This window comes from Varanus komodoensis, unplaced genomic scaffold (assembly GCF_004798865.1).
Source record: "Varanus komodoensis strain SLA01 unplaced genomic scaffold, ASM479886v1 scaffold4, whole genome shotgun sequence".
NCBI classification, from domain to species: Eukaryota; Metazoa; Chordata; class Lepidosauria; order Squamata; family Varanidae; genus Varanus; species Varanus komodoensis.
In genome coordinates, this window is record NW_025335941.1 from 39101760 (window position 1) to 39114353 (window position 12594).

General features: G+C 41.1%; 1 protein-coding gene across 2 annotated transcripts in view; it reads right to left on the reverse strand.

The window, feature by feature from the left end:
• Positions 1–12594, reverse strand: part of LOC123029272 (limbic system associated membrane protein) — a 500040-nt gene that overhangs the window by 464 nt on the left and 486982 nt on the right. The window lies entirely within an intron of this gene.

Genomic DNA, 12594 nt, shown 5'->3' on the forward strand with positions numbered 1-12594 from the left:
CATAGGTTGGGCGCCACCTCAGAGAAAGCCCTCCTCTGGGTACTTACCCTCCTAATATCCTAATAATTGGAGTGGTTAAGACAACAGTATGGAGTCCTCAGGCTTTTGATATTAGGTGATCTGGTTATTATTATTGTTTTTACTCCAGAAGGCAGTAATGTAGTCAAAGTGTCGGTTTGCAAAAAGCATAGTTGTCAAAGATGAGGCACATTATCTCCTTTAGAGTCCTACATCTCAATTTCCCCCCTCTTATTAAGAGTTGGCTTTCACAAGCAAATGAGTTGCATCCAATGAGTTGCCTACTGTTAGTCACTCATTCATTTCATTGGGTCTTCTCAAAGTAGGACAAACAAAATCAAACTTTAGGCTCATCTCTTTGGGCTCAGTTGACAGAGGTGGTTAAACTCTGTCTAGTCTTTGCTGATTCATCTATACAAGCAATGAAAGGATAGAAATCTAGGATAGAAGAATAGAATGCATCACTTCTGATTCCAGATGGTGGTACCATTTTTGGATACTTTTCCATGTAATAATAGTTCCTGCAGGTAAACACAGAGAATGTTCTAGCTAGTCTCTGCCCTGCATAACATTTTCTATATCTCAGGGTTTCTATCCTATGTCTCTTTCCCTTTCTTCCATGAGAGAGCATGAAAAAAGGGTTCTCTGTGATATGAAATGGGACAATCCATACTATTAGCAAGATTCTTCCAGAGTACTACAAATCTTTTTCAGCTCAAGCATTAGATTTAGTTTCTGGGGAGGGATATTCCCATGGTGGGCAGAGTTAAAGACAATGGAATGGGGCTGAAGGCAAAGGGGGCAGGGCCAAAATTATAAAAATACCAGTTCCATACTTAGAGCACCTAGGTCTTAGGAAAACCATTCCAGTCCTTTAGAATAGAGGGAAAACTGCACAGATGCTGGAAAACCACTAAGCAGTTGGTGAATAAGAGAAACAAGCATGGAACAAAGGAACCCTGGAAGACCTGACTGGGACCCTGTAAGGCTGAAACTGGTCCCCTGGCCTGGGGTTTACCCCCTAATACTTACGGGTAAAATCTCAGGTTTTAGTGGCAACTTGGGAGGAAAGAATCATGTCTGATATGGAAAAAAGAACTGTCCAAGGTGAGTAAGTCCCATTGAACTCAGTGAGGCTCATGTTTAAGTAGATCTGAACAGGCAGGTTTGCAGTGCAAGGCTTTCACTGAGCAACAGGAAACTGAACCAGCCCCCTTGCCATGCAAAGATAAGGAACAGCTTTCCTACTATCACTAGTTTAGTAGTTAAACAACACAATCAAGCAGATCTATGAGAATATGTTCCCCAGGAATAAAATTGACCTGTTAGCAAGAAACAAACAGAAAAATAGTAAACTGAGTTACATTAGCAGCAATACTTCCTCTTGCAGATCAGTCCATTATTTCTTTATCAACCAGTGCATCATTTTTAATTTTTTTATTTCAAAGTTAACTCAAATGTTCCTAGTTAACACAGTGAAAACAAGACATTGTTTTAGTAAACATCCTGATTATATGAAGTCATGCTTAATTCTTTCTCACTAAAATCAGTGACACCTAAAAAGTATTCAGCTTCACTGGATTGTGCATCAGTTCAATAAAATCACACTAAAATGTCCACTAAAACATAAAATACTACTTTGAATTAAAATTACAACATGAAAAGCCTTCCTAACCCTAGCCAAGAAAGTCCTAGAGTGACTTTGGTGAACCTTATGCATAAAAGAGTTCTCTGTTTGTGGGACAGTAAGAAGAGCCTATATTCCCATGCACACAAATCATAAGCTAATCTCATGTGGTATAGCAATTGCAACAGAATGTAGGAAAGGATGGTTCCTGAACAATGTAATATTTAAACATTTATTCTGAAGAAGATACACATTTTGCTGTTATTAGAAAACTTATACCCTTCTGGTCGGTTAGCTATTTGCTAAAGAGATTATGGCTGACAGTAATGTTTAGTCAGGTAATTGATAGCGGAACTCAAATGGAAGGATGGGAGGTACTCAAAAAGGGGAACAGCCCCCAACCCTTTGTAACTGTTCCATGCCAGATCTCCATTGCTTGGAGACCACAGCCAAGAAATTAGAAGAAGACTGTGACTTGAAAGAGCTGCAGTAAAGGAACTAGGAAAGATCACCCAGTGTAAGGACGTTCTACTGGAAATTAAGGCTAAGTTCATCCACACTATAGTATTCCTGAACACTACGTATGGGTGTGAAAGCTGAACAATGAAGAAAAATGACAGGAAAAAAGTTGATCCATTCAAAACATGGTGCTAGAGGAAATTTTTGTGAATACCCTGGACTGACACAAAAATGAGCACTTGGGTCCTGGATCAAATCAAGCCAGAACTTTCCTCGGAAGCAAAATTGAGAAAGCTGAGGTTGTTGTACTTTGGGCACATCATGAAAAGGCAGGGCTGGCTGGAGAAGACTATTGTGCTAGGGAAAGCTGAAGGCACAAAAGAGAGAGGAAGACCAACTATGAGATGGACTGATTCCATAAAGGAAGCCACAGCCTTGAGTTTACAAGAGCTGAGCAGAGCTTTGAAGGACAGGACATTCTGGAGGGCAACCTTTCATAGGGTTGCTATAAGTCAAAGTTAAATTGATCAAACATAACAACAACAATGGATGGGATAATCTATCAGTTTTCATTTCAACGAGTTTCTCAGTTTCTCAATCTTAAGTTCATCAGATTGAGGAAAAAATGAAAATGCAGGGACATTTTCCTTTAATATACATATTATGTGTGCATTTTATGGGTGTGCAAGAAATTTTACCCTAATATAATGCATTTTTGCCTGTGTTTCCCACTTATTTGCAGTTTCTGTGTAAAACCCTTAATAGACACATTATGTGCTGAATTTATGGTTCTCATAAAGGTTTTGGGGTGTGAATTATGTGTGTTTGTATAAAAATTCAGACTAAACTAATTTCTCCTCCTTAATAGAGAGGAGGCGATGTTGTGACTTATGAACATTTGGGAATGATAAAAATGTGGTTGGTCATTAATGATAGTTCCTTTCACATTTTGCAGTGCGCACAACATAGGACACTTTGGCTGCAGATTGCAATCCTATACACACTCACTTCCGAACAGGGATATCAGAAAAACCTTCAATGGAATGAAGTCAGTCCAGATTGTTGGAGCCCACCCTGTGATTTCTGCTTTCCCTTGTTGCACAGAGTCCATGGGGCTTGAGGGTCAGAACACAGAACAAAAAAGCACAAATTCCCCTATACAGTGAAGCATGAAAATATGTACTGTGGTGGTTGAGTGTTTTGGGTTGATTTGCACATTTTTGTAAGTGCAAATGAGCATAAATACAAATTTGCACAAATATATGCAAACTTATTTGTGCAAATTAAGAGTCCACAAATTGGCACACCAGGAAGCAAGAGTCATCCGAAAATCCACAAATCACTGCCAGAATAGCCTTTTCTCTGTTCACATGTCTCTGATTTGAGACACACCACTGTACCAGGAAAACTTTCTTCTAGATAACATCTGCGATGGTGACCAACTATTCTTCCTTCCTGCAAAGGAAAACTGAGGGTCAGAGCTATCAGCTTTCCTTTAGTGACTGGTCTCTGCTTCCTGTCAGGGGGCTGAACTGGGTGGGACTTACAGCAGATCTCTATGAGCTTGCTTTCCATTCTCCCTCTCTGCTGAAACAGCATGGTCCACCTGTTTACTCTCCCTCCATGTGGTGGCCCTTGAATGCCTGAACTTGTTATCATTCTGCACGTTGACAAGTGTCTGCTTACAGCCAGACGCTGGCTCCTTGGGGGCTGATTCATCACAGCAATCTAATCAATAAAACATGGAACCAATCAGCAAATGCCTTTGGTCTCCAGGGAGGCTGCATAATTATTTATTTGGTAATCGTGGGGGAGAGAATGATTTCAATGTAACATTTATGGTCCTGCAGTGCAAGGCCTAAGGAGGGGAGCAACAGGAATGCCAGCAAAGCTTTGATTTTCACAAGGGTGGTGAATGAAAGGCATTCACTGCTGCAGCAACAAATAATACAGGGTCGCAACAGGAATATTAAGTGCTAACACAACAGATGTCCTTTCATTCAGCCTCTCATTTACTGCTCTCCTGCTTGGAATGATCTTGAGCCTGAGAATCTATTTAAAGTATTCCCTGTAGAAGCAACTCTGTACACCATGCAATATATGCTCATGATTCAGTCAAGATTGCATTTTTCCATTATGTAAATACAGTAAGACCTATTGTTCCTAACTGACTCACCGATATCCCCCATACTCCTGCATTCTGATCTAGTGTGTCACTATCTGGGGATATGGGGTCAAAAACAGCTGCTCCATGACTGAATCTTTTCCCAATTCATTGTCCAGGGTTCTATATATGAAGCGCTGGGAAAAGAAAACCCACCCAACACACAGAGAGATCATAGTGCATGATCAGAGGGCATGATCAGAGCATGGGGGGGGGGGGCAGAGGGCTCAGTTTGGTCACTTCCTTCCCAGTCTGATTGGACAGCTAACTAGTGTGATTGTTGATAATCTGATAGGGGTACAGGCTCATTTCTAGCTGCTGTGCACACATACATTTAATTCAAGGCCCTGTGTATGGGAATTCTGTGTATTCACTTGTAAACACAAATCTTTGTTAATAATGACTTTAACTCATATCCATAGATTTGAAAAGCTTGCCATTTTAATAAATGGACATAAAGAACATCTGCATAACAACTAGAAAATAGCTTGGATTTTGTTTTCTATGACACATGTTGAATGCAGATTGCAATAAATGTTGTGTTCCTTTTTAAAATATAATTGCTTGTAGAGATATGATTCTCACATTAGGGTTTTTCTACATGCATTTGCCATGTGCTCATGATTCCTTACTCACAAGCGATTATTTAGAGGGCTTAAAAAAAATTACAGAAAATACAAGAAAAGCAAGAAATTGCTTTTTTCACTTGTGCATTTGTGCTGTTCCATTATTCCACAGTGCCACCTAGAGGTTATGTGTAAGGAAAGGGAATGCTCTTTGTACAGTGCTTGGTTCTCTATTCTGTAATGAGACCAAAATTAGATGCAGTAGATTAACAGCTAATTGAGAAACTCATGAAGAAAAGAGTATAATTCATGCTCAATGAGTTCATAAATGAGCTGCAGTTGTAAGTTGGATGTCCTACTGGAGTGACCACTTGAATGCAGAAGGCTAACATTTGGAGTGGCCAAGATCTCTTCTTGCTGATACCAGAGTCCAAGGCACAGAATAATCAAGTTAAGCTGTGACAACCCAGATTCCAGCTAAATATCAAGAATAGCTTCCTCTCTGTCAGAGGAATAGGACCGTGGAACCAGCTGCCTAGAGAGGTGGTGGGCTCTCCCACATGAGAGACATTAAAAAAGAAACTGGGCAGCCATCTGAGTGGGATGGTGTAACATGGTGTCCTGCAACAGCAGAGGGTTGGACTCAATGGCCTTCATGGTCCCTTCCAACGCTACTATTCTCTGATTCTATATATAGGTGTAGGCTGCCTCCAGAGAAGAATCCTCCTCTAGGTCTCTATGGCTGGCATGATAGGAAAAGCAAACAACAATAGCAAATAGTTGCCTGTTGCATTGCCTGGACCCAGTCATAATGACTAACCCTTGTGAGTTCTCATTATTTTCAACCAAACTAAGACCCAGTGGTCTGTTTTAAGATTTTTCTTTAGCACAATTGCATGTTGTGCCACCAATTCAGACAGCAACAACTCATCATGGCTGAAGCCCCAGAAAAAGTGAGCCGCTTGACAAGAATGGCCATTGCCAACTGGGCAGCCAGGGAGCATTGCCAACAGCTGCCCCAGATCTTCTTTCGGGGCAGCAGTTGGCAAGTTGTTTGTGCCCCCCCCCCCCAAACTTGAGAGCAAGCCATGATGGCTTTCATGGTCCCTTCCAACTTAATTATTCCATGATTCCATCTTGTATGATCACTGCAAGAAGCTCTGTTACCCTGTAGCCTATCCCTGTTTGAGACAGTTTTGGCATACATGCAGTACCCCTCAAACAATCAGTTCCTTCCCCATATTGGCTGCATCATGCCAACTTTCCTTTAATAAACTGGATCTAGTAGTAGATGATGTTACCTAAGCTCTAGCACTGGGCATGAAAGGCTTGATTGCTTAATGCTGTTGACAAATCTGTTTGGCGATTTAATTGTTAAGTTTGCCAAAATAAAAGAAAGAAGAAAAGTAATTCAAGCAGGCTACCTGTTTATTAGAGAAGTCATTAGCTATTGTAGCAAAGTACCTTTTGTTTTATGCAGGTATGTGAATGCTTGTTACTGCTGTTAATTTTAATGTTCATAAAACATGTTTTTAGATATGATGATCTGAAATGAGACTGTAAAATGCTGCTTTTGTATGCCATCCAAATAGGTTTGCCTTCAGTTTATGCCATTAGGGATTTTTAACCAAATTTTTGGTTGACATGGGTTGGTGAGAGGTTAGGTGGAAAGCAGGAACAAGAGAAAGCAAGTGCGTGGGCGCCTGTGCGCGCAGGGGAGAGAGAATATAGCTGATATTGCAGACTTTGGTGCCACCTGCTGTAAGTTGTCTCTCACTGCAGCACGTCTATACTATATATACAGAGAAAAATTCAAAAAATCCAAAGTGAGCAGTATCTTTACTTGGACTGACCAAAATGCCAGAAATAATTGGCTTTCATTTCATTTGGCCCTCATAGAAGTTTTGCCTACCTGTGGATTATTTTTGCTCATGGATGAGCACACATAAGGTTTTTCCTTATGAGCCAGTGGGAAAACAGAATGTTTTACACAAAATTGGAAAGCCTGTGTTGGACCTGGGAGAAAACATCCTCTGCTATAGGGTAGCTTTTGGCTTTTCTAGTTCTTTTTCAAAAGTCATTATGTGAACAAGTTAAGGCAAACAAATATCCAGCCCTTTGGGCATTTGGGAACCCACACGTTTCATTCACAACTGGGTTCATAGAACCCATGGTGGTGAGCCATGCTTATGTCAAAGACGCTTGTGGTGTTTTCTGTGCCCAGCCAGAATAGCTTGTGCACAGTAAATAAACCATGCTGATGGGTTCAAGCAACACAAGAGATCACTCTGAACAAATAGCCTACTATGTCTTATCAAGTGCGCAGTTTATAGCTTCCAATGCGAATGACTAAATCATCACTTGCTTTTGTGCTAACTCCCTTCAAACCCAAGATGCAGCACACCTAACCTTCCCACTTAGTTTTAGCAATTTCCCTTCAATTTCTTTACAAGAAGTACTGTGTTTTAACCCTCATGGAATACATAATACAGCATTAATTGAACTTTTTCTTTTCTTTTGTTTTTGTTTTCCAGAACAAAGCCTTTAAAATTTTACTGGATTGAGGAATTTCTAAGGCATGAATGGGAATGAAAAGAATAATTCACTAGAGATTGTTGGATAACAACTCCCATTGCCCTGACCATTAGCCACACTAGCTGGGGCTTATGGGAGTTGGGGTCCAGTGCTATCTGGAGGGCCACCCATTTGGAACAGGGTGTGGGGCGGACTAGATTTTTGGAGTGTTGTCATGTGTTTATTTGGGGGTGGCAATGTTGAGCTGTTCTCCATTTGTGGGTCAGCATCCCCTTCATGAAATCTGAAATATTGTTTGTCTATTTTGTAGGATCCTTGCAAAGATAATTAATGGAATTAGTATATGCATGACTTATAACTAATAGTAAGCCCTGCTCTTGCAGGTAATGGCTGCCTCAAGATCTCCTACACATGAATGCTAACAAGGGGCATGCAAAACAATGCATGCATTTTGAAATACATGAAAAATAAACCCAAACTTTGGCTTCAATATTTATCTTTGTAAGCCATGCCTGGGTTCACATGTCACAACAAGCAAACCTGCATGGTTGCCAGAGTCCATGGGTTAATGGACTCTGGCATACAGATACCTTAATGGGTCTGACAAACAAACAACAAGGCTCATTATCGAACTGTCTTGCTTCCCATCATCTCCTTCCCTTTCAGTCCTCCATCTGGTATCCCAGAGGCACTGTGGAGAGAAATGAAGCTCTGTTTTTGACAGCCATGACTGTAGGCTGAGTTTGGCTCACCAGCTATTAGGCAGTCTCTGTTGCATCAACACAGCTTATGTCCTGAAGTGCAGCTGAAAAGATGGGGGAATTGACTCAGCACCCTCCCCTCTGGCTGCAGAGGGGACTATGGGACCAGTATGGGGCCAGGGATGGGGTGCGGGGAAAATCCACTGAGTAGCTCTATGGAAAGGTGAGCATCACTGAGCCAGTTCTCCACTGCCTCTACAACATGCACCTGAGGAAAGCCCCTCATGTGCAGTGGTGTGAGGGATGGCTGGCCAGCCAACATCTACTGGCTATAGTGTGGAGCTAATTTAAGACTGTGATCCTGCCCCCAGTGCTGATGACTGGGGTTAGGATGGTGGATTGGGCTCTGTCACAGAGTGCTCTGCTGTTCTCAGACATACAGAAGGCTCCTCCCAGTGGTAGCAAGTGAAATGGGACATTCTTGGACAGAAGAAGGCATGTTTGCATCTAGCAGATCCAGAGTTGCTCTTCTCACTCAGATGGGCCCAATACAAGCCTCTTACTTATGCTTACCCTGGAGATGCAATAGCTAAATTCCTATGTACAGGTTGTGTGTGCAGATACTGGTAAATTCAAAGATCCCAACCATATTCCACCTTTCATTCTGACTGGCACAAGCCCCCCAAGGCAGCTTTGCCCCCTCGCTGTGTGTTACCTCCCTGAGAAGATTCCATACAGAGTTTATTTCAGAGAATAAGGTCAGAGACTGGGCATCTTTGGACTCCTGGGCAGGTGTTACAAGGAAACAGAGACTGATGGCAAATTCACACATTTTTATGGGAATCTGAGATGATTCTCAGCCCATTTGGGTAGATAGGCCATTATTTTATCTCAGTTGTGAGATAAAATCCATTTCTGATGTCAGTTATCTAGATGTAGGGTCAAAAACATGTAAAGGTTTGGTCTGCTTCCTCAGTGACTCAATTTATAAAAAGATGTGTCCAAAGAGCTTACATTCTGGATGGGTATTCCAAAAACAAAAGCCAGGAAATATGCTCATGCAGATATAATATTATACAAGAGACATGCTTCTGTGAACTTCAGAAAATAGAGGTTTGTCACAACTCGTATCTGATGGCAGTATGGCAAACGGCCCAACTTGGTATAATGTTACTTGTTGCAATTTCATTCTTTCAATGAATTGTTATTATGTTCTTGCCTTCTTACTGGTAATTTCACTCTCTCCTGACATGAAATGTTTAACAAAGTCTAGGAATTCTGTATAGCTGAGAATTAAGCCCAACGTTATTAGGAAGAAGCATAGAACTCATGAGGCAAAGGGTTCTTTACAGTATTTTAGGGAGTTATACTGGGTTTTAAACAGAGTGATTGGGTTCACACAACACCGCTGCTTATAGGAGTAGTAAGACGGGGTAGCTTGTCTGAACATGGACCGAATGCAATCTAAACACACGGACTGTGTTCAGGCAGCAAGACAATCACCCCTGGCTTTTAAGCCCCCCCAAATGAATCGTGTTTATTCAGCCAATGTCTCACCCCATGTAACAACAGAAAACACTTTTTTAAAAGGGAAGTTGTGAGGGAAAAGAAAATCCATGGGAGGTATTAGTAATTACTGATGTTGATATTTATGTACACACAGGGAATGGAGGCATGTACATGATATCCAGATTGCTTTTCAGAATGCATGCAGCTAGCTTCTCTAAAACAACGTTGCTTCAATTGTTCTTTTTGTTTGCAGTTTTGTGGAATAATTGGGTGATTCCCGCCATCTAGAGGCACAGCTGTAATAGGACTTAGTACCTTAGCTGGAATCTACATTCTTTTGCCAGAAGGTGGCATTGTGTCACAAATAAGGAACTCATCAGAATTTAAGCACTAATTTGCCAGTGCTCTCACTGATATCTTATCTGAACTAGATGTTTTGGGATCATTGGCATCTGTGATAATTTGATTAAGAAATGTCATAAACTGCAAAATCCCCTGGCAGTGCTATCAAAGCCACTTTTAGCAACTGGTCTTTCTCTCTGCTCTGAATGATTCTCATTCACCTGAACAAAGAGCACACTCATTTCAAGCCAAGGCTGATGGTTTTGCCAAAGTAAATGGATGCACAGCATGACTTATGGCTTCACAAATGATGTAGACTCAAGGCACCATGAAGCGTCACCATGTCCTTTCTAGCACACTTCTTACAATTTCACATTCTCTCCAAACTCTTAGGAAAAAATGTGACTTTCTGAAAGATCAAAAAAAGAACCAACACAATTCTAATGGAAGAGAGCTCAATATGAAGCTGAGACAGTTAGAGCATTCAGCTGTGCAATGTGTGCAGGTGGCAGGAAGAATCCTTGGGCAGTGGTCCTCAGAAGCAGAATCGGGATGTTATAACTGTTTCCCTATATTTACCTGTGAAATATTAAAGGCAATGCTGAACCAACAGTGCTCAGAAGATGTATAGCTGGGATTTCTTTGTTTCACCCCCTAAAAAGGCCATTGTGCATAGAATTTCCCCCCAGTATCTCCACCATTGTTCTCTGGCTGATGCCATTACCTACCCTACCCTACACTGTTGCTCCAGAATGATACTGGGTCTAAGGCATGCTGGAAAGTATGACATGGTGGTCAGGATGCCAGAACTATTGTCTGAATGGACAGTTACCTCTTACAAAAACTTGGAAAATGATAAAGTCTGTAATGAACATGCACCCATGTGGGGCTGGTTGTCAGCTCTTGGTATCAAGAAAGGGCTTTTCCATTCCTCCCAAGTGATTCATCTTGCTTCATGTTATTATGCTAATTATGGGACTTTGCTGGTATAGTTTGATGAAACAAGGCCAAGGAAGTAGGTGGAATTTATAGAAAAAGTACTGAATGAAAGTTACAGATCCCAGTTTTCCTCTTACTCAGGTGGAGTAAAAATGAAATGCTTTCCACTGAGTTGCTAGTCAGAAGGATTCATTCGTTTCTGAGAAGGAAACAAGACTTCAGTGAGGAAAGGAGAGGCTGTGAATGAAGCTCAGTCTGCAGTGATAAGAAAGGGCTGTGGCTCTGTGGCAGAGCACAGACCCTGCATGCAGAAGTCCTAGGTCTGCTCTCTGGCATGGCTGAGAATGGCTCGAAAATGCCCTGCCTGTAATCCTGGACAGGCACTGCTTATCACTGCTGACAATACTGGGCTAGAGGAACCAATGGCCTGACTCAGTATAAGACAGCTTCCTATGCTCTTAAGTCTGAGAACACCTGGGAATAGATGCAGACAAATGTGTCAGTTTTTGTCTCACATAGTTTTTCATTCCAAAATTTGGTACATCTTCAGTTTTTTTCCACTCTCAAGTTCAGTGTATCCTAACTCTTAAGATCTTTTAAAGTTTGTATGGAAATTTGTACACATTTTCCTGCACATTCCTCCCAATACATTTCTTCTTGTATGCAGTTTTGCTTTATGTATATAAATTTTTACAAGTAACTTCCATGACATTATGCATGTTTGAATGTTAGTTTAACAATAATATGCAACTTTTTGTGTGCATCTGAACAATATATGCATTCTGCATGCATTTTTAACTAAAAATACGGAGAAATGTCTGTTTTGAAGGATGACTGAACTATGCGTGTGCGATGGTTTGAAGGACAGTATTAGGTTTGTTTGCATTAAAATACAAACAGAATAAATTTCTCCCAATCCGTACCTGGGAGATCTGTTTATGAACTTTCTTATTGGTGGAAGCCAGCTACTCTGAGCCAACATGCTTATGGCTACTATCTTGCATGACATGTTTTGGGAAGAAAGCAGATGCAGGGAAAGAAAATCAAGCTAAACAAACCAAAGCAACACCAAAAGAAAGGGATAAATTTAATCCTGTTCTCCTGCTCCTTTGGCCTGGAGAGTGTAGGGTTTCACACATGCCAGCTCCTCAGCAGGAAGTCATTTTTCTAGTCTGTTGACTCTTTTTGTCAGGATTTCTGAAGATGAAATCTTTATTATCACGGAGGCTTAAAAGGGAGGAATACTGTTAATTCCATTTTCAAGGTCACACTTTGAAAGTTATTAATTTCATTCTTCCAAGGCTCTGTGCTCAGTTCCAAGGCTTTAGGGATTTGCAGATGGTACTTAGTAGACTATACTTAGGGATTTCTCTTCCTGTCTTTTTGCTGTATGAAAAAGCACAAATCCCTGATGTTGCTGCTAAAAGCGACAGGTTTACAACAACCTACTTGCACCCCATTCTCACTGTAAGTAAACAGTAAATGTTGTGCTGTGAGCAATAATTTTCACAGGACTCCTGCCAGCATTCTGAAATTGGGGTAACTGCTGGGGTCACATTGCTCTTCCATGCAAATGAGAAATGGCTTTCTTCAGGATGGAATCATACCAGTATCATGCCACACTGGAGATGTTGACAGGTGTTGCAAAAATAACCCAACCCCTTCTACTGCAGCATACATAATAATTCAATTGTATATCAGAAGCAACAGGACAAAACTCGTTACACCAATGCA